Below are 22,302 nucleotides of genomic sequence, written 5' to 3'. Positions count from 1 at the left end.
TAAATGAGAGTTACTGTTATAGTGACCACATCCACAGGAATGGACACATCTGAGTTCTATTACAGACTCCAGTCTGGTTGTCGACATTACTCAACCCTCATGTCCGATATTATGGTCGACAGAGAGCTGGCCATTCTACCTCCTGCAAACACTGGTTAATACCAAAGGTTCTTTAGGTACACGATAACGCGGGTAGCCAGGCAGACATTCATTCCAAACATTGCCCCAGGCCCCAAACGAAAATAAAGTACATTTGATAGTTAGCGAATATTAGTTCGAAAGCTACCGTACGCGTGAATGGAATCACTATTGGTTTACAGTACCTGTGTATACCATCCGCAACCTTGACGGAGGCTCCCCTCTGTCCAAGCATCTGCTTGTGGACATCATGTGTCTGCGTTTCGAGGAACACCACGGGTCTGGGCGTTGCCTGTGATTTGTATCACTATATGAGCGACGCCATGGTTCTGCATTATCTGTGATTAGTATCACTATATGAGCGACGCCATGGTTCAGCGTTGTCTGTGATTAGTATCACTATATGAGCGACGCCATGGTTCAGCGTTGTCTGTGATTAGTATCACTATATTGTGCCCTTTTCAAGGCAACAACTGCGGTGAACTCTTCCTTCTTCTGTGCGCCGGCTGCTCCTGTAATAAATGACATGTAAATGATACTCAGTCGGTAGAGCATGAGACTCTTAATCTCAGGGTCGTGGGTTCGAGCCCCACGTTGGGCGCCACGCTTTTCACTCCTCACTCCGGCCCCTGTGCCCTTTTCAAGGCAACAACTGCGGTGAACTCTTCCTTCTTCTGTGCGCCGGCTGCTCCTGTAATAAATGACATGTAAATGATACTCACCGCTGCATGTAGACTCTTCTTCCTCAGTCGTGTCCGTCCGTGTATCCCCGAAGAGAGGCCACCCGTCGATCAAGGAGTGAGGAAATGAAAAGATGGGGTAAACTAACTATAAATGACGGTACCCAATGACTGAATTAAAATTTAAATAAAAGACTAATTTATTGAAATAAATGCAAAATACCAAATAAATGTAAATGAACTAGACTGGTGAAAATGTAAACAAAATGAAATAAATGAGATTTAGAAAAATTAAAGATTGAGGATCTGCCTTACAGTAACACCATTATCTGCCTAATAAACTGACTGAAGGTCAATCAAATTAATTAAGATATGCCAGACTATGTTGACACTGTCTCCAAGACGATAACGTAAATACATACGAAAACTCTGGTCAGAAATACCACCTCACTTGAAATACAGAATTATATTACGTAGAAAAATATCTCTCAAATAAAATTAAAACAGTTGAATCATAAAAAAAAGGTAATTAGTTACGTCATCAAATCCACTGACTCAGAGGAGTTATCAAAATCTTTAACACATGTGGCTCATTTGGGAAACACCCAACTTAAAATAATCATGGACTGCGCTGACCAAGTGTAACAAATAAGGAATAATTCGAAGAAAACAGCCATGAACATCACACTTCATTTGCCACGTGACCACTGTCTTATTCAAAACACCTCGTGATTAAACAAAATAAATTATTGAAACATGAATCTGAGTGTTACAACCACTCATCTAATTTTTAAACTTCACTTGCATGACTGTGATAGACTGAACTTCCAAAAGTAATCCAAATGATTAGGCCAAGTGCCTCATGTTAACATTTCAAATGACAGCGATCCTTGTACATTAAAAATTTCTATTGAATTTTCCGCTAACTGCATTTCATTATGAATTCATTATTTGTGGTACCACCACTAGATGGAGGCAGATGCCATCCTATTTACCTCATTCATTGCGGCAGTTTTTATACAATTGGTTTATTAAAGATCGCTTCATTTCTTAATAAAATGTAGTGGATTTAAAAGATTTGGTAATTACTGAATGCCTGGTATGAGCATACCACTACTATGGGTTTGACTGTGACCTAATCGATGATCCGTTATCCTAACACAATAAATCTTATTTACATAATTAAATCTGTTAACGGAGAAACACTGCTCCAACAAAAGAAAATACAGAAATCAAAACTAGCCTATCTACACCTATCTATTTACATCAGATCAAATATAAATAATTCACATACGATTACGTCCTACAAATAAACGGTAATAAAGTACACTCAGAAAGAAAACAAATAACCAAAACTAGATCCCACCATCGCGGTCTACTGTAAATTAATAAGAATGGAATGCGCAAAATAAAATCGGAGTCTCCAGAAAAATATATCCCGCTGCATGTAGCAAAATATTGCGAATTTGACGGCAATCTCTAACCTCAGACGACAAACGTCTGGCCATGATACTATTTAACCTTTATGGACAATAATTACTGTTATTTCATGTCATCCATGACTTTACATGACTACCAAAAAAAAACCACATTGACTCGTCGCTCTGCTCACATGTACAATGGCTAGCATATTTGCCGAGCATCTACTTTCCCTGGAATTATTTAAAAACAAATACAGGCTTCTGCCTACAATCATAACCCATGTCGTAACACATTTAACACTCTTGGTTAAATTATTCATTTCTCAATTCCATTTACTCATTAATTCTCGACGTCATTATTATTCATTATTCTCACAATACGGCCTCGCTCGTATCCGGCGGGCGAAATATCTGTCGTACACATTACTATTTCTTACGACAGTTCATGACATGGTCCAAATATCATATTTCCATTATCAACGTAGATCATCAGGGATATCACTCATCTAGCTCGATCTCTCGATCATTCTCTGCTTCATATATCACAAAATATCAGAGCCGACTCATCAATGGCTTCCTGCCACTCACTGTTTCTATATTAAAAAAATGACGAGATTGCCTCTCAAATCACAGATATTGAAAGATGTATAACCGCAACTACACAGAAATAAATACTCGCGTCTACCAAAAATCGTCGCAAAAATGCACGGGATAAGTACTACCAGAAACGGTCATCTGAAGGATGATTCACAACATAAAACAAGCTAAATGCGCAAAATAGCAAAATAAGCATTAAAAATCAACAAGGCGGCGTCTACAAAATCAAAACTCCAACAGGAAATGTGACTCAGAACCAACGATCTAATAACACGATGAATATTATAATTATATTATTACAAATTTACACTCATAGATCAAAATAACATCGCTTCCTAAATTGTCAAAGTGACATACTACAGAATAATCCATAACAAATACGCAAACACATTTACTTAAACGAAGTGCACAAATAACCCTATCTGAAAGTGCAACATTATTATTATTACTATTATTATTATTATTATTATTATTATTATTATTATTATTATTATTATTATTATGGTAGTTATGTATTTATTTAACTAACATGTGAACTATTTACAATCCTACCTAACAGTCTAAGCTACATTGATCATCGATTAGGCACGGTCCTACATATTTATTTACATTATTCTATTGATGCTCATACCTGGGTGATGGAGGCATGCTGGCTCACCCTCCGGGCTCGGTCATGGTGAATTAGAATTCCATCTTGAAGCTGCTGTGGTATTCCAAATTTTCACACACGCAAATTTGACACATTTTTATCGTGCCGTTACACACGCTTACATTAACATAAAACACTCGCATTTCTTCGCACTCCAGTGAAGGTTAGACGACAGCACTGCAGACTCCTGTCGTGAAGTTGGAAGGTCGTCTCCGCTACCTGGCTGCAAATCACCTGTTGGTCTGCACCGGTCTCTCAGCTTTGTTTACATACGGCTTACCGAACATTAACCCCAACGGAACATAACAGTTTGCTCAAGGTCTACCACTCCGGCCTTCATTAAAGAAAAAGTCATTCTCCTCCCTGTCTGCCTTTACAAGTTTCTCCCCGCAAACGTCTCGCTTGCCAAACAGTTTATTAAGTGGTAAAAACAAGCTAAAATACAGTTTCCAATGTTGTGGAGAAATTTATGCTGATTTGCCTCACAAAACGAAGACTAAAATATCTTTCAAATAAATGTGAAACTACCCGTGGGTTAGAGAGATTTTATGTAATTATGCTGAAACATGGACTTGTTCCTCTCGACTCGTAATGTGAGTTCATTTAAGCCAAGTGTTGAAAGTGTAGCTCTTGCCTGTTACCTCTGCATAAATAGTATAAGTTTGTTAAAGTGTTCATTTCTGAAATGTTACTCTCCCAAGTAAAATAACACAAGGCTTTCTCAAATTGCCAACAAATGTCTCTAATCGCTTTCTTACCAGCCAAAGATAAAGCTGACTAACTGAAATAGCTGTCCCACTCTGTCACACTGTCGCTCTGATTCACACTGTCAAAACTGAAGATTCACTGAGGATACTGAAGTTTCACTGAGAATTCTGAAGAATCACTGTGAATTCAACACCCTGGTCGCTGGGGTTTTGTAATGAGTTCTCCCCCCACCTTGAAAATAGTTCCGTGGAAGGGATGTGGCGTAGTGATCTAGCCCGCGGGAGCGCTTTATCGTACATCCGTAGGTTAAAGTTTTCAAAATTTATGTACAAAACTTCCTAATTTCGGTCTGACATACATGTTATATTGCGCCGTGGGAAATGATCACAGGAATATCCACACGACGGCGCGCGTCCCTGGTGTTATTTTCTTCCAGCGAATGGCTCCATCCCGCCATGACAGTTCATTCTCCTGGACAATACAACTATTCCGTGCGAAGTAAAAATTCCATTAATTAGGCACTAATTAACCACAGATTCGCACTGATAATTTTCCAAATATTATAAAGAAATCAGGACACTGTTTTTCACCACCACACCGGGCTTCAGATAGCGAAATACTGACTGTAGATTCCCGCTATGACAGTTCATTTAAATTTAGAATTTTGTGATTGGCTGAGACTTTCGCGCTCTTCGTAGCGTGGATGCTTGCATTTCCTCCCACGGTTGGCGGGTATTGTCGTTGTCCCTTTGTCCTAGCTAAGTAGGTCAGGCCTCAACGCGTGATTTTCTCGTGAGAACCAAAAGAAAGTCGCCACTCCTAGGCGGTATCATAAAATTTATTGGATGGAGTACTCAGGGCGGTTTACAAGTTGGTCGTGCTCTAAGAAGAGTTTCGTGGATTCTACTTGCCGTCAGACTGGCGCCAGAAAGTTCCTTTGTGACTGCTAGTTGCACAGCCTATCGTAGTGTCCCATATGCGAAATATTCAACTTTTAATTTGTAGATTAATTACGTAAATTCGCTTATGGGTGCAATATGAGCGACGCCATGGTTCTGCATTATCTGTGATTAGTATCACTATATGAGCGACGCCATGGTTCAGCGTTGTCTGTGATTGGTATCACTATATGAGCGACGCCATGGTTCGGCGTTGTCTGTGATTGGTATCACTATATGAGCGACGCCATGGTTCAGCGTTGTCTGTGATTAGTATCACTATATGAGCGACGCCATGGTTCTGAATTTTCTGTGATTAGTATCACTATATGAGCGACGCCATGGTTCAGCGTTGTCTGTGATTAGTACCACTATATGAGCGACGCCATGGTTCTGCATTATCTGTGATTAGTATCACTATATGAGAGACGCCATGGTTCAGCGTTGTCTGTGATTAGTACCACTATATGAGCGACTCCATGGTTCAGCGTTGTCTGTGATTAGTATCACTATATGAGCGACGCCATGAGATAGTACGTGTCCCTGTGATTAGTACCACTATATGAGCGACGCCATGAGATAGTACGTGTCCCTGTGATTAGTACCACTATGTGAGGAACACCGTGGATTTGCGTTGCCTATCGCTGGCGCCATTATGTGAGAAACACCATAGGTCTGCGTTACCCGTGCGTAGTACATTACCTGTGAACAGTATCACAATGTGTGGAACACTGTGAGCCTGTGTTACTTGTGATTAGTACCGCTACATGATAAATACCATGGTTCTACTTTACTAGCGATAAGTACCATTATGAAGGGCCCTTGACCTGGATTTTGGACCCCTTTAGACAACAAGCACCATCGATTCAGGATTGTGCCTTGGAAATAGCCCCTTGGTCAGTATATACCATTGTTTCAAGATATTCTATGGGAAGTTGGGGCATTGTGGGTCGGATCCACCGATTCTTTTAAGTTCATAATCATTGTTTATCGTTGTCTTTTTGAATTCTAGTCAGTAGATTGATTTTCTAGTTATTTTTAACTTTTAATATTGTGAGTTGGGTCCGCTGATTATTTTACATTCACAATCATCCATTCATTCGTCAGTTTTGAATTCTGGTCAGTGGATGAATTTTTTTTGGAATTTTAAATTGTCATTGCATTTCATCTCATTTCGTACCATTGCATGCCGATGACCTCGATGTTCTGCACCTTTAAACAACAAGCATCATCATCATCATCATCATCATCATCATCATCATCATCATCATAAGACAGGAATTCAGAAAGCAGGATTCATCAGTATTAATATCTTACTTTTCCATTTATGATATTGAACTGCTTCTTTGTTGAAACATTGCTGAGAACTTTACTGCTAGGTAGAAGCAGTTTCATAAGAATAGTGCCAGGATGAGTGGCTTAGACGGTTAAGGCGCTGGCCTTCTGACCCCAACTTGGCAGGTTCGATCCTGGCTCAGTCCGGTGGTATTTGAAGGTGCTCAAATACGTCAGCCTCGTGTCGGTAGATTTACTGGCACGTAAAATAACTCCTGCGGGACTAAATTCTGGCACCTCGGTGTCTCCGAAAACCGTAAAAGAGTAGTTAGCGGGACGTAAAACATTTTTTTTCTATTGGCTTTACGTCGCACCGACACAGATATGTCTTATGGCGAGGATGGGACAGGAAAGGGCTAGGACTGGGAAGGAAGCGGCCGTGGCCTTAATTAAGGTACAGCATTTGCCTGGTGTGAAAATGGGAAACCACGGAAAACCATCTTCAGGGCTGCCGACAGTGGGGTTCGAACCTACTATCTCCCGAATACTGGATACTGGCCGCACTATAGCGACTGCAGCTATCGAGCTCGGTCGTAAAACAAATATTATTATTATTATTATTATTATTATTATTATTATTATTATTATTATTATTATTATTACAAAAATAGTGTTCATAATGTATACTACACAGTTTAAGTGGGCATAGAAAGAGATTCAATCAGATATTCGGTTTCTTTGTTTGCTCCAATGCAAATATATCATGAATTGCAAGCCTTTCTTTTCCCAAGTGCGTAGATGATGTCAAGAACTGCGGTGGTAGCTTAAGTGTGACAGTGAAGCAAAGAAGCGAACTTCCTTCCACGCCCGAAGATCTTGTCGCTTTGTGGGCTAATTACCCAGCGACACTGAAACAGTTGGAAGAACAGTTTAATAGCGCCATCGAGGACATTGTTCTCGAACAGTGAATCTTAGGGAATGTTGGGGCTGGGTAATTGGTAAGGTCTGGACAATCCCCCATAAGCCCAAGATATTTTTGATCAAAGCACACTCAGAGGGACATACAACACAAAAGTAAGGGGGGGGGGGCGGCGAGGGGAAATGTTGTAAGATTCAGTGCTGTAATTGGGCCAATGCCGGCTTAAATAAGAACACGCGGTTAGCGTACCGACAAAAGCCCATACAATTGAACATACTCCTTTCATCTTTATTAAAAATTTAAATTATTTGTTAGCTGTTTGAAACCTTTTATAATTAGGCTACTTATTTTTACTAGGCCTACTATTTTTGATTTTAAGATACTGCATTTTATTCCATGTTTGAAACACTTGTCCGTTGTTTGCTTGAAAACTAAGAAAGTCACTTCAAGAGTTGCTGCGATGTGAAAAGTTAATGTCAAATTTAATATCGAATTGGATAGATATATGGAATGACACCTCAAAGAATCCCCTATAGTGATTCGCTTATTTCAAAAATTTCGAAGGCGCCATGCTGTAAGGCTGCATGAGGAGGAATGAACTTGTCACTACTGTCAGTGCCAAGTACTCGTGGCTAAACCCAATCCTTCTAAAGAATTATTTAAGCACAGGATTTCTTTAGCTTTGGATTCAAAGCGTATTGCGTAGCCTCACTCAATATTTTTCATCGTTGTTAATAAAGGAGTTCGGCCATTTTATATATTTGCGGTATCAATCTTATTGTGCCGGCCCCGTGGAGTCGGCGTAGCGTGCTTGCCTCTTGCCCGGAGGGCCTGGGTTCGATTCCCGTCCAGGTCAGGGATTTTCTCTCGACTTGGGGGCTGGTTCGAGGTCCACTCAGCCTACGTAATTGGAATTGCGGAGCTATCTGATGGTGAGATGGCGTCTCCGGTCTCGAAAGTCCAGAATAACGGCCGAGAGGATGCGTCGTGCTGACCACACGACCCCTCGTAATCTGCAGGCCTTCTGGCTGAGCAGCGGTCGCTGGGCGGACCAAGGCCCTTTCAAGCGTGTTAAGTGCCGTGATTTTCTTAATCTTTAGTGTGAAAATGTTGGCTTGTTAACGTGAGTTTATTAAGTTTCACCACAAAATAGGAATATGCCTACGAGTCCATTTGTAGTCTCCTTTAACATAATGGTAAGTGATTTGAACAGTATTCTTTACAATTTCGTTTCCAAATACAGCAACGGAAAAATTTCTGTGTTTATCATTCCATAACCACTACGCAGTCAGATTCTGTTATACCACGCCTACTTTCCTTATTATCTGAGATTACCCCTCTCAATACTTTCAACAAATTCACGAAGTAGATTAGTATTCTAAACGTGATTTCTATCAATCATCATAATATGATAAGATTGATAGACGATGAATGCGTATAATGGAGAATAATTTCGGATTGCGATGTCGCATTAATACTTGATATTTATTTCTCTCCCTATAGCAGCATATCGTCGTTTTTCTTATTTAAGGTTCTGTATTGCACGAACTGTATCAACGAATTTTCGTTCTAACTCATGAGTGTGCTGCGGGGCAGTATTTCTCCCCTGAACATGGTCATGTAGCGGTATTTCGATGCGCTACGACGATATTCAGCGATGTGCTGTGACGTTGAAAGAAATCCAATTCCATTGTTTCAAAGCTGATACGGAGAGAGTAGTTTTATGGTAATAGTATCAAAATATTAATTCGAACATACAGGAATGTTCCTGAGGTGGCCATTGCGTATACAAGCTTCTGTGAAATTAAAGGGCATGTGCTACTGCAGTTTTACTTAAACATGGACGATTTGTAACATTACAATTTGTTTAAATACGGGACAATTTACATTTCTGGCACAAAAGTACACATATGATATATTTTAAAAAACTACAGAGTTCTAAGGGGCTGCCTGGCCGAGGGGGTAAAGGTGTACTCGGTTCACCCGGAAGGACGTGGGTTCGAATCCCCGTCAGGAAGTCGTAAAATTTAAGAAATGAGATTTCCACTTCCGGAGGTGCATATGGCCCTGAGGTTCACTCAACCTACACCAAAAATGAGTACCAGGTTAATTCCTGGGAGCAAAGGCGGCCGGGCGTAGAGCTAACCACTCTACCTCATCAAGTGCCGAGGTTACGAATAGTGGAAGCCTTTACCTTCCACCACTCTTTCACAGAGTTCTAGCCCTTCAAGCAGGCAACTCAATGAGCTACGAATTTTAGGTGAATCAAATATAATATAGTATTTTTTTGCTATTGGCTTTACGTCGCACCGACACAGATATGTCTTACAGCGACAATGGGACAGGAAAGGGCTAGGACTGGGAAGGAAGCCGCCGTGGCCTTAATTAAGGTACAGTCCCAATATTTACCTGGTGTGAAAATGGGAAACCACGGAAAACCATATTCAGGGCTGCCGACAGTGGGGTTCAAACCCACTATCTCCAGGATGCGAGCTCACAGCTGTGCGCCCCTAAGCACACGGCCAACTCGCCCGGGCCGTAATCTTTTTGGTTGTGATCGTGTTTGGTCGACGTACGCCCCTAATGCCTATCCAGATTAACACGAGTGGTCTGGTGTACCCAGAAAACATCCTCCAACCTGTAGTTACCGGTTTTTCTATGGGTGACGGCTTTACACTAGTGAATGGAAATGTTCGGGCCCATCGAGCCAGAGTGCTCAATCAGTTCCTTGAGTTGCATAGCGAATGGTGTGGCAGGCAAACTCTGTGGACATGCACTGTGTTGAATATGCATGGCGTGAACTCAACTTCCCATAGTCATAATCGGGGTTCGGAAATTTATGACCGAAAGATGTAAAAAGTATGCACACAAATATGCCATAAAGGTAAAATATGACAATTATTTTAAGGATAGGTTGCAAATATTAGAGTATTATTAACATTAAACGTGCCAAAACGTGATTAGCGCTAATACAGCGGACACATTTAATCATGCAAACTGACAGAGCTACAGTAAGTTAATTAAAATTTTATATATTCATTCAGTATCAGAGCGCTGAGGTGCAGTTCTAATTTTGCTTTCAGAAAAAAAACGTAAAATGAAGTATTAGCATTGTTTATGGTATTTTTAGCGTACATTCGTACAGCATCTCTTTCTCGGAATCATGTCTTCTAAACCTGCTACCTATGTCTTTCTGGAAAAGAAAAGAAAACGTATCTGCTACAGTATTTTGAAATCCTGTGTTTGAAACTCGACGCAGGTAACACGTACCTTGTTAAAAACTACGTCTCAATTTAAACACAAATGCTCAAAATATGACAAAATATCACTAAAATGAACAAAATATGACAAAATATGCCCTTATATCATTAAAATGAGCAAAATATGACAAAATATGGCCTTATATCACTAAAATGAACAAAAATGACAAAATATGGCCTTATATCACTAAAATGAGCAAAATATGATAAAATATGGCCTTATATCACTCAAATGAACAAAATATGACTAATATATGCAACATAAAATTGCTTCAAACGGGATCAGGAACCCATCATTCACAGTTATTTTTCAGGTTTTGTGTAAAATGACCTCAGGAGTGACATTTTTCCTTAACATCCAAACCTTAGTGATAATCCTCCTAACCTTCAGCAACTGAGTGAAGAGTGGAACAATCTGCCACAAAATAAGTTGGATTCTTTTGTGCTAAGTATGACTCGTCGGGCTTGATGCACGCCTTATGGCCCAAGGTGGCTGTGCACTGTATTGATATGCCATACAATGAACGAGAATTCTGTTTTCAAAATCCCACATGACCAATTTGGTCCTTTTGTTGCATTACTGTTGATTTTTCATAGTTGACTGCATTTTTTTCCTTTGTATATAACTTTCGTAAACAATACCGGTAATGAACTTATATACTGCACATACAGAGAAACAAAAAGTGCAGCACTAAGTCAGACTATGCACAACTTGTTTTAGCACTGTAGAATACATCAGCGTATGTACGGTATGCGTTTTATGTACGCATGTATGCTTTCGGAGATGCCGAGATGCCGGAATTTAGTCCCGCAGGAATTCTTTTACGTGCCAGTAAATCTACCGACACGATGTTGACGTCTTTGAACACCTTCAAATACCACCGAACTGTGCCAGGATCGATCTTGCCAAGCTGGGTTCAGAAGGCCAGCGCCTCACCCGACTGAGTCACTCAGGCTGAGATCAGCCTTTCAAAGTTTGAACGAAATTGTCGACCGGATACCTGTGACCTCCCTTTGTGACAGAAATATCGACGGCAAATAACGTTTCGGGATGTTGAAGGACGTTTCCCTACAACAGGTCACTTACAAGGAATCCTCCCATTAGACCATGTATTAGAACTCTTATTAGTGTCGTCCAGTGCTAATGAACGTGTTAGTTATGACGCTCTACGTGATAATCCTCACTTGAGTGCACGAGTACTGTCTTAACAGCGTAACATTACAGTACGGTGAAACCCCTCACTTTGGACGCCCCTATATCCTGGACACCCCTTTTGATTGGGCATAGAATGAATGCACCGTTTAATTCCCTATACATTTACATGGCAAAAATCCTCTGTTCATTGGACACCCCTCAACTCTGGATATTGGACAGCTATTAAATGACAGTTTGGGCGGATTCAAAGTTATTTTGTTTTGTGTTTTATAATGGCTTAGTGCAAGCAAGTTTAACACTGTCTTTGGAGATTGTGCCTGCCCAAGAACATTTAAGAATAACAATGTTAAGACAGAAAGTCTTCCTGTAATCTGGCTGATAAGTGTAATAACGCAATCGAACTTACAAGGTGTGTGACGGTCCTCGACGCAATTTGTTGGATCCATGGTAATCGGAAAGGCGTATGTAAAGAAACAGTTGTGAAATCTGTTAATTGAGGAATTGAGATGTCTTCCTGAAGTCCCTCGCAATCAACTGGGAGACGCTGATGTTCTTGGTGATTTCGATAATATGTTTGAAGTCCACGATGTTCTTGGAACAATTGATGAATTGTTACAGAAAGTGACTTCTTATTCAGGAAAAAAGGAATAATAATAATAAACTATTTATGTCTCCAAGGAATCACCTACTCATCAAAATGATGTGCAGTGTATTAATGAGTTGGAACGTTAAGCGTTGGTGTATAACCAACCAGAAATGATTTTATCCTTATATGGACTGCGTAGGAGAAGAACATGTACAAAAGTCAAAAAATAAACATTCTTGTGACTGATTTATTCGTTAAGCAGTCAAAGGTGAGTTCTGAACAGTAAATTATGCAAAATAAAAGATAAGACAACACTATGGTGTTTTTTCTTTTTTTTACTTTTAGTAGGCATGCAATTCAGTGTATTGTTGGGAGATCAGAAGAATGCACATACCCGGTGAGGCACGGGGCGAAGGGGTTTTCACCAGCAGAGCCAGTGACGAAATGGTTACCATAGCAACTTCGCTACTACCAAGGCAACTTTGTATACCTTCCACTGGCAGCTCCTCGCTCTTGTCAGTTATAATCCAGGAAACTGCAATGTGTGAGTCAATGTTTTCGTGTAGCAGGTAAGAGCCGATCTGTCTGGGCACAACAGGAAGATCGTGCTTGCAGGCCACATTCCTCATTCTTGCATTCTTCTGATCTCTACACAGTACTGTACTGTATATAAATTCAAAGAATCACTATTTTTTTCAAAGAGTACACGCTAACTCCAAGTTTTTCCTCTCCTGCAGTGTCAGTGTATCAGTGTACTTTTGAAATACTGTACACTCACCCTGTAGATTGGACACCTCACCACATTGGACACATTTTAAAGGAACCCTAGGTGTCCAACGTAGAGGGGTTTCACTGTATAGTAGTAACAACAACGCGAGCTAAACGCTTTCATCTCTATCATCTGCGCCAAAATCAGGAGCACAATGTGCGTGACTGCGAAGATGACTTAGTCTCTGCGACATGCTGCAACTGTGTTGTAGTAAAAATCAAGATTTCACAACAGTGGTACTGAAAATCCTAACTAGGGAAAGGATCTTAGGCACTAATAGCTTAGAATGTAAAGGTATTTGAACAAGGCCCAAGTATCACCTGGCCGCTCTACAGGTATGCAGGTGAGTTACATACATTCTAGGGGTTCTGATACTTCAGATCCCTAACATTTATGCAGATCTCACTGCGGAACAACTGTCCGAGATAGAAGACTTGCGCCCTGGTTAAATACGTTTGCATTCTAACTAATTAATGGCTAAAAACTCTTTCCTTAATCCTAAAATATCCAATATTAGAGTGTTGAAAATCCCCTCTGACATACAGTAGACCCGGTGTTTGTGTCGTCGCAAAATTATTATGTTACTTAGTTCCTAACATTTGAGGTTAAGTTGGTCGTTCAAAGATAGGTTACTTGGTTATGTATTTAAACGTCGCCGACTCCGGGGTGTAGGGGGTAGCATGCCTGCCTCTTACCCGGAGGCTCCGGGTTCGATTTCCGGCCAGGTCACGGATCTTCACCTGGATCTGAGGGCAGGTACGAGGTCCACTCAGCCTCCGTGATTACAATTTTAACGTCAAAGTACTTTTATAATTCCTTCTCTTCCAGATGTAGTATAATTAAATTATTTATTAAATTTGTCACTTTTAGTTAAATTGAATCATTTTATACTAATAATTTTGTATGTTCTGCACCACGACCGTATTTGCCCGGTTGATACTTACTAACCTTCAGTTTGTCTTGAGAGTCTTCGTGTTCCAGAATTTTACCTCATCAGAAATCTGTTTGTAGTTCATTACACGTTCTGTGAACTTTTACATTTGTAGCATGATCACTATTAATTCTTTTCATGATAATATTAAGGTATTTTGAAACCACTAGGTCTTTATTACAATTATAATATTGAATTATATATTTTTTTTGCTAGGGGCTTTACGTCGCACCGACACAGATAGGTCTTATGGCGACGATGGGATAGGAAAGGCCTAGGAGTTGGAAGGAAGCGGCCGTGGCCTTAATTAAGGTACAGCCCCAGCATTTGCCTCGTGTGAAAATGGGAAACCACGGAAAACCATCTTCAGGGCTGCCGATAGTGGGATTCGAACCTACTATCTCCCGGATGCAAGCTCACAGCCGCGCGCTATATTTTGTTTTATTAAATGTTATTCTTAAATATTTGTCTAATCTTCAAAACCTTAGTGTATTTACCTCAGCCACGCCCAGTGTTCATACTACTTAAGCTGGTGCACCGAGTGTCTTTCCGCCACTTCTCAAATGCCTGCAAGCTAGTTAAGCGCCACGTCACGCGGCCTTTCGCTCACTCTTCAGCGGCCGGAACTCTAGCCTTCTCAACTTGTTGGTGGATACATTTGACACATGATGTCTCCACTCAGACTCCGGTAATGGCCTCATGAAGTACTAGTCCGCCTGAAGCGGCTGAAGTATTTTACCTTCCAGCCAGCATCCAAGTTCAAGATGACGACCTAGAATATCACTTTTGAAATCTGGATTTACTCGTCAGGATCTGGGTCCTCAACATTTCTTCCAGATTCAAGTTTTACCTATCTGTTACGAAGATTTTACAACTTCACTGAAGTTAAGTACAGCTACCAAAATGATGCCTGAATTTGGATTAACGCTTGTAACTTCAAGTGAACGAACTTCAACGAACCATTTTAAAATGCTATCCCAATGTCCCTCTACTGAGCCAACATGGCTGGACTTACAGTTTCAAATTGTCTCCACGAATTTGTGTTGTCTGCCATAATAATGTTACAGACTTACTTCAAGTAAAATCCAATCATAGAGAATGTTTCGCTTTTTCTGCAGCTTAAATCTGTTCCAATATTAACTTTTCATTGTAAAATGAATTCCTAATTACTTGTTATTGTTCAAAATTCCCCTCTCTCATTTAATTTGACCTTTGTATTGTGTAACTTCTCCATGCCTGATTTTACCCCCCAATTTGGTACTTTTGCCACATATTTAATTCACATTTTTTATTTAAAACTTTTGGTATTATTACAATTAATATTTCTTAACTGAATGATTGGTTTTCATCCCACTACATCCCATCACCTGGTATGATGATATCCTTTCCATCCATAAACCCATCTTCCAAAAATATAGTCCACTTTTTGGATTAATTATTTCCACAAGGGAAAATTCAAGAAATAGGTGACGGTATACGTCTCATGCGGAGAATTCTTAACTAGAACAGCTTTCTAACACGAGTATTTAACCTACATTTCCTCTGCAATGAACTACCACTGTTGCTAGAATAATTGCCACTAAGAGAGCAGGAGCGGTTCGAGAGGACGGAGCTCAGTCGCATGGTTCCCCAACTGCCCGCAATCATCGACATTTTCCACATCCTTGGCAATGGACCTTCCGTTTGGTCCACCACACCCCTCAGTCTGACGCCACTTGACTTCTACTTGTGGGACATTTGAAAGAATTAGTCTACGCACAGGAGCTGGAAAATACCAAGACGCTTCGTTACATCATTACGGCGGCTAGTAGATGATACAGCATGTGGGCATGTCTGTTTAGTGGCGTGCTCTAATGTCTATAAGACTAAAAGGTCATCAATTTGAGCGCTTACTTCATTAGCGGACTAGAATGAGGCACCTTGCATCTTATAAACCGACATTCTATCCTCGTTCAACCCTGCTTAAAAACCGATTCTCTTCAGAGTCACGTAGCCGCTAACCAGTGGAGATAGTTATAAAAGAAATACCTCAATAGAAGTACATTCAAAAATAAGATAACCAAAACACACTCACTTTCTCCTTTAGTTGAATTTCATTTACACTTGCGACTGTTAATGAGTGCCTTCAGGAACGCCATTTTTAATTGCTCACAGGAATGATGAGCCTTTCTGACCCATTAGAGAATAGAAACAAAGACACGAGTATTGTATCCCTTGTATTTGTGCAGGGACGGATGTTTGTAATTTGCCCGTGAAGTATAGGTGGCATAAATCTACAATATGAAGACTGGGAGACTAACCCGACGTAGACAGATATAAAGTTCGCGAATTCTTTTGGAGATTCTAACCTCGGAAATCAAAAAACCGATTTCAGTAATTCTTACACCATAAGAAACTTATCTCTAAAACAGTTGTAGGTTATATCAGGCGGTCCCGTTCGAAAACTCGTCTCATCCACCATAACTGATTTTTCAGGAAAAGTGAGAAACATGTTTTATTTGTAATGTAAGTCTCACTTATTTAATTGTATTCCCACAAATTAAAGTCTAAGGTAAGAGTGTCGTCTTATTGAGGAACTAGCATTTGTGCCCGTTTTGCGCACAAGAATTTGCAGTGGAACACATGTTACCTTCAGGAATTTATACGAAGTAACGAGGCCCTATTCACACGTTTAATGCGACATGTTAAAATGTTATTTTCGCCCAGAAAAAGGCGTGGTAGTAACCTGAAATATAATGAAGAACAAAGTCAAGAGAGAATGATGACGATTTCCGAATTTATTGTACGGTACAGTTCCTGGTCCGAACACTGGTGTGGCGCTCTGGCGATGATAAATTCCTTAATATCTGACCTTTCAAAATAATTAAATGGCTTTTTAGCTTTTTCCGTTTCCCACCTTCAAGCAACATGCACCATATGTCCCACGGGACTTGGACTAATTTTCGAAATAATCTGCGTTATTATCCATCGTGCGATAAATACGTACATGGCATAAAGGAACGGAAAAAACATATTCTTAAAAGTTTGTTATATACAGTCTTTTGATAGACCTAGTGTTAACGAAAACATTTGAAAATAATCTCCCTATAAATACCGACTCTATGTGATTACTATGACAACATATGCACCTGATAACACAATCCTGAGTGAGTAGAATCCAAATACGTAGTTTGGTTGAAGAAAAGTCCAGCAGTTTTCCACTTTTAGGAATAGACAGACAGACAGACAGACAGACAGACAGACAGACAGACAGACAGACAGACAGACACCAAAGGGAAGATTCTACCTCATGTTACCTCGAGGTTCAGATACAATAGATGGGGTCATTTTAAAGCCGAAATAAATATGGTGCACCCTATGATTAACTCCTGTTATGGATCCTTCAAACAACTGTAAGTCTGCGAGGATGTCCGTCACTGGCTGCTGAGCACGAACCCCGTAGTAAACAGTAATTTTCTCCGTCATTTGGAGAGTAAGCGAAATTATGTACATAACAAGAATTATTTAAAATGAAGGGGCGTTTCACATATAGTCTACAGATTTTACATATAATCAATAGTGTAAGAGAACATCGAGAAAACTCTTCTGGTCTTCCTATAAACTACCAGTCTACCAGTAAGAGAAAACGCAAAAAACCCTTCTGGCCTTCGTATAAACCCCCCAATCTATTCAGTGAGTTTCAAATGAAATGCAAACCCACTCTTGGATATGTAGACTCGAAATATGAAGCTTGGTCGAGATGTAATCAATTGTGTAGAAGAAAAATTGAAAAAAAACCCTTTTGGTCTGTCTGTTAAGAGATTCTTAAATATTATGCATATCGGAACTTGCTCCTGGATGAGTAGACTCTAAATATGAGGTTTGGTGGAGGTATAATCAATAATGTAAGAGAAAATTGAAAAGGAATCTCTTCTACTCTTCTTACAAACCCCCCAGGTTATTCAGTGATTTTTTAAATGATATGCATATGAAAACCTATTCCTAGATGGGTAGACACTAATATGAAGTTTGGTCGAGATAGGTTCAACAGTATAAGAGAAATTTGAAAAAAAACTCTTCATATAAACCCCGAGTCTATTCAGTGATTTTCAAATGATATGCATATCGGAACCTGCTTCTGTATGAGTAGACTCTAAATATGAAGTTTGGTAGAAATCAATTTATCCCTTTACCCGTGATGGTGGAACAAACAAACAAACAAACAAACAAACAAACAAACAAACAAACAAACAAACAAACAAACAAGAAAGCTAAAAAACTACTGATACGATCTTGAATTGACCTGAAAAGGATAAATATATAAAAACTATCAAGATACCCGTGCTTCGCTACGGTATTATAATGAAATTTATAATTGAATGCTTAAGTTTTTATATATAACCCGCCGAAAATTCGTGTGTAACTCATTCTCTGAGAGAATCCGCTAAAATTCGTGATCTGACTCGTTTTCTGAGAGATTACGGCGAAGTTCCTCCCATTTTTCAATCTTTCTTTCCAGCAATCGATTTCGTACTTCCCGGGCTAGGACCACGTATTCCAACCGGTCAGTTGGGTCCCTAAATCTTTGCAATCTTTTCCTATAAGAATTTTAAATATGGATCACATCCTTGAGGAGATCCGGCGTGGTGTCGTCTTGGGTGCCTTGGCGGTACTGAACCCGCGGCCGGACTGCACCACTGCAGTCGTAGTCGTAGTCATTACCCGGCCAGGACCCGTTTCCAGCGCGGTCAGCACATTTTTACGACGGTGCAGAACATTATTATTATTATTATTATTATTATTATTATTATTATTATTATTATTATTATTATTATTATTATTATTATTATTATTATTATTATTATTGATGGTCTGGAACCCACAGCAAGATGCAAGACCGCTACTTGGCGGTAAATCACATCTTCTCCCATTGTCATTGCTGACAATGTGACCAGCCCCATCGTCGCGCGCACGAAAGTGCGCGAGATTTCTGGCGACACAAACGATATACTTCCGTGAATTATTGACCATATTATAGAGGTGAAGAATTGCACGGTCAATATCATTCATATCGTTTATTTCAAATGTGTTTACATTTTTATTTATATGCCAGGAGAATCTACTGTAATCTAACTATATGCACTCCAAAGGAAAAGATGGTTCTTGAAAACGAACCCAGGAAAGATTAAAAATGATCAGTTTATGATCAGAATAAGTATATTTTGAACAGTAAAATCAATTGATCTCAACTCCTTTTTCACCCCACTGCCGTTAAGTTGATTTACCCGCCCCCCGTCCCAAGAAAAGAAGGCGTGTTTCCTTATGTTTAAACGAGATTCCAAATAGGAATGTTCACGTCTGTTACCTTCAGTTCTGAGATATAAGTATCCCCTTAAAAAATTAACTTTTTTCACTTTCTTTCTTTCTTTCACACTCCCACCCCCCCACCCATAAGTGAGTTTTCCGTTAAAATACTTGACTCATTAATAGTAAAGGATCCTCTAAATACCAATTACCAGGACTCTAACATCTTCAGTTTTTGAGATATGTGTCCACATAAAAGGAATTCAACTCCTTTTCACATTCGCCCCACAAAATGATTTCGCCCAAAAACGCTTTTTTCTTTGTTTTTAAAGGAGATCCAAATATCAATTTTTACGTCTGTAACAACTTTCGTTTTTATTAGATGTAAGTATCCTCATACAATTAATTCAAATTCAAATTAATTTTTCAGTTTCCCCCCTTCATTGGATTTTACGAGAATACGTGTGTTTGTTTAATTTTAAAGCAGATTTCAAATACCAATTTTCACGTCTGCAAAATCTTTCGTTTTGAGATAATAGTATTCTCATACAAATAATTCAACTAATTTTTCAATTTCCCTCCTCCTTTTAGGTGGATTTCCGGAAACAAAAAATACGTATTCCTTTATTTTTAAAGGAAATTCCAAATACCAAATTTCACGTCTGTAACATCTTCAGCTTTTGAGATATCAGTATCTTAATTAAAAGAATTCAACCCCATTTTCAGTCACTTTTACCCCTCCACCCAAGTGGTTTTTCAGAAAACGAAAAATACATGTTTCTTTATTTTCAATAGAGAAAAAAATACATTTTTTCACTTCGGTAACATATTAAGTTTTTGAGATGTACTGTAGAAATGCTCATTTTAAAATTTCACCCCCTTTTTAGTTCCCTTAAGTGCAGTTTCGAAAAACAAATAACCTATGTTTCTTTACTTTTACAGGAGATTCCAAATACCAACTTTTACGTCTGTAACATTTTACGTTTCAGAGATATACCGTAAACATAATCTTTCTAAAAATTCACCCCAATTTGTCACTCCTGTTTAACCCCCATTAATTAGATTTTCCAAAAACAAAAAATACGTGTTTCTTTATTTTCAAAGGAGATCCGAAATAACAATTTTCAGGTCTGTAATATCTTCTGTTTCTGAGATAAGTATCCTCATTTAAGGCATTCAACCCCTTTTACACCCATTTTCACCCCTCCTATTGGGATTTTCCAAAAAAATGAGTTTCTTTATTTTTTAAGGGGATTCTAAATACCATTTTTTACATCTGCACACTTTAAGAGTTTTGAGATATATATACACATTTTAAATCTTCACCCCCCTTTTCAACCCCCCCCCATTATTTGAATTTTTCAAAAACAAAAACATATGTGTTTCATTATTTTTAAAGCAGATCCCAAATACCAATCTCAGAAACTGAAGATATAAATATACTCATTAAAGGCATTCAACCCCTTTTCGCCCTTTCTCACTCCTCCTATTGGGATTTTCAGAATACAAAAGAAATACGTGTTTCTATATTTTTAATGAAGATTCTAAATACCAATTTTTACATCTGTAAACTTACAAAGTTTTGAGATATAGATACACTCACTTTAAAAATTCGCCCCCTTTCCACCCTCCCATTAACTGGATTTTCCAAAAACAAAAAAAATACCTGTTTCTTTATTCTTAAAGGAGATCCCAAATACCAATTTTCAAGTCTGTAAGATCTTAAGTTTCTGAGATATATGTATCCTCCTTAAAGGCATTCAACCCATTTTTAACCCTTTCTCACTCCTCCTATTGGGATTTTTCGAAAACAAAAAATACAGGTTTCTTTATTTTTAAAGGGGATTCTAAAAAAATAATTTTTACATCTGTAAACTTTTAAATTTTTGAGATTATAGATACACTCAGTTTAAAATTTCACCCCCCTTTTCACCCCCTTAGCAACGGAATATCCAAAAATCCTCTCTTAGCGAGCACCTACATCTTGATATGAATGTATCCCCAAAATTTCATTTCTTTATGTTCAGTAGTTTTGGCTCGGCGATGATGAATCTGTCAGTCAGTCAGTCAGTCAGTCAGTCAGTCAGTCAGTCAGGACAAGTTATTTTATATATATACTAGCAATATACCCGTGCTTCGCTACGGTATTATACTGAAATTTGTAATTGAATGCTTATTGTTTTAGATATATAATACGCCGAAATTCGCGATCTGACTCGTTTTCTGCGAGAATCCGACAAAATTCGCGATCTGACTCGTTTTCTAATAGATTACGGCAAGTCTCCTCCTATTTTTCAATCTTTCTTTCCAGCAATCGATTTCGTACTTCCCGGGCTAGGTCCAGGTATTCCACCCGGTCAGTTGAGTCCTTAAATATTTGCCATCTTTTCCTGTAAGCATTTTAAATATGGATCAAATACTTCAGGAGATCTGGCGTGATTTCGTCTTGGGTGCCTTGGCGGTACTGAACCCACGACAGGACTGCATTCTTAGTCATTACCTGTTCAGGACCCGTTTCCAGCGTGGTCCGCACATTTGACGATGGTCCAGAACATTATTATTATTATTATTATTATTATTATTATTATTAATATTATAGATGCTCTGGACCCCACAGCAAGATGCAGACCACTACTTGGCGGTAAATTACATCTGCTTCCATTGTCATTGTTGACAATGTGACCAGCACCATTGTCGCGCGGAGGCAAGTGTGCGGGATTACTGGCGATGCGACTGACGTACTTCCATGCATTATTGACCTTATTATAGAGGTGAACAATTGGACGGTCAATATCATTCCTATCATTTATTTCAAATGTGTTTAAATTTTTATTTGTATGCCAGGAGAATCTACTGTAATCTGAGAACGTTCTCCGAAGGAAAAGATGGCTGTCGAAAACGAACCCAGGAAAGATTAAAAATGATCGGTTTATGATCAGAATAAGTACATCGAAAATCTACAGCCTGTTTCCAGTCTTTCGACAGGGTCAGG

This window comes from Anabrus simplex, chromosome 2 (genome assembly GCF_040414725.1).
Source record: "Anabrus simplex isolate iqAnaSimp1 chromosome 2, ASM4041472v1, whole genome shotgun sequence".
Taxonomy (NCBI): domain Eukaryota; kingdom Metazoa; phylum Arthropoda; class Insecta; order Orthoptera; family Tettigoniidae; genus Anabrus; species Anabrus simplex.
The sequence above is the reverse complement of the archived record's forward strand: the minus strand, read 5'-3'. Positions refer to the sequence as shown.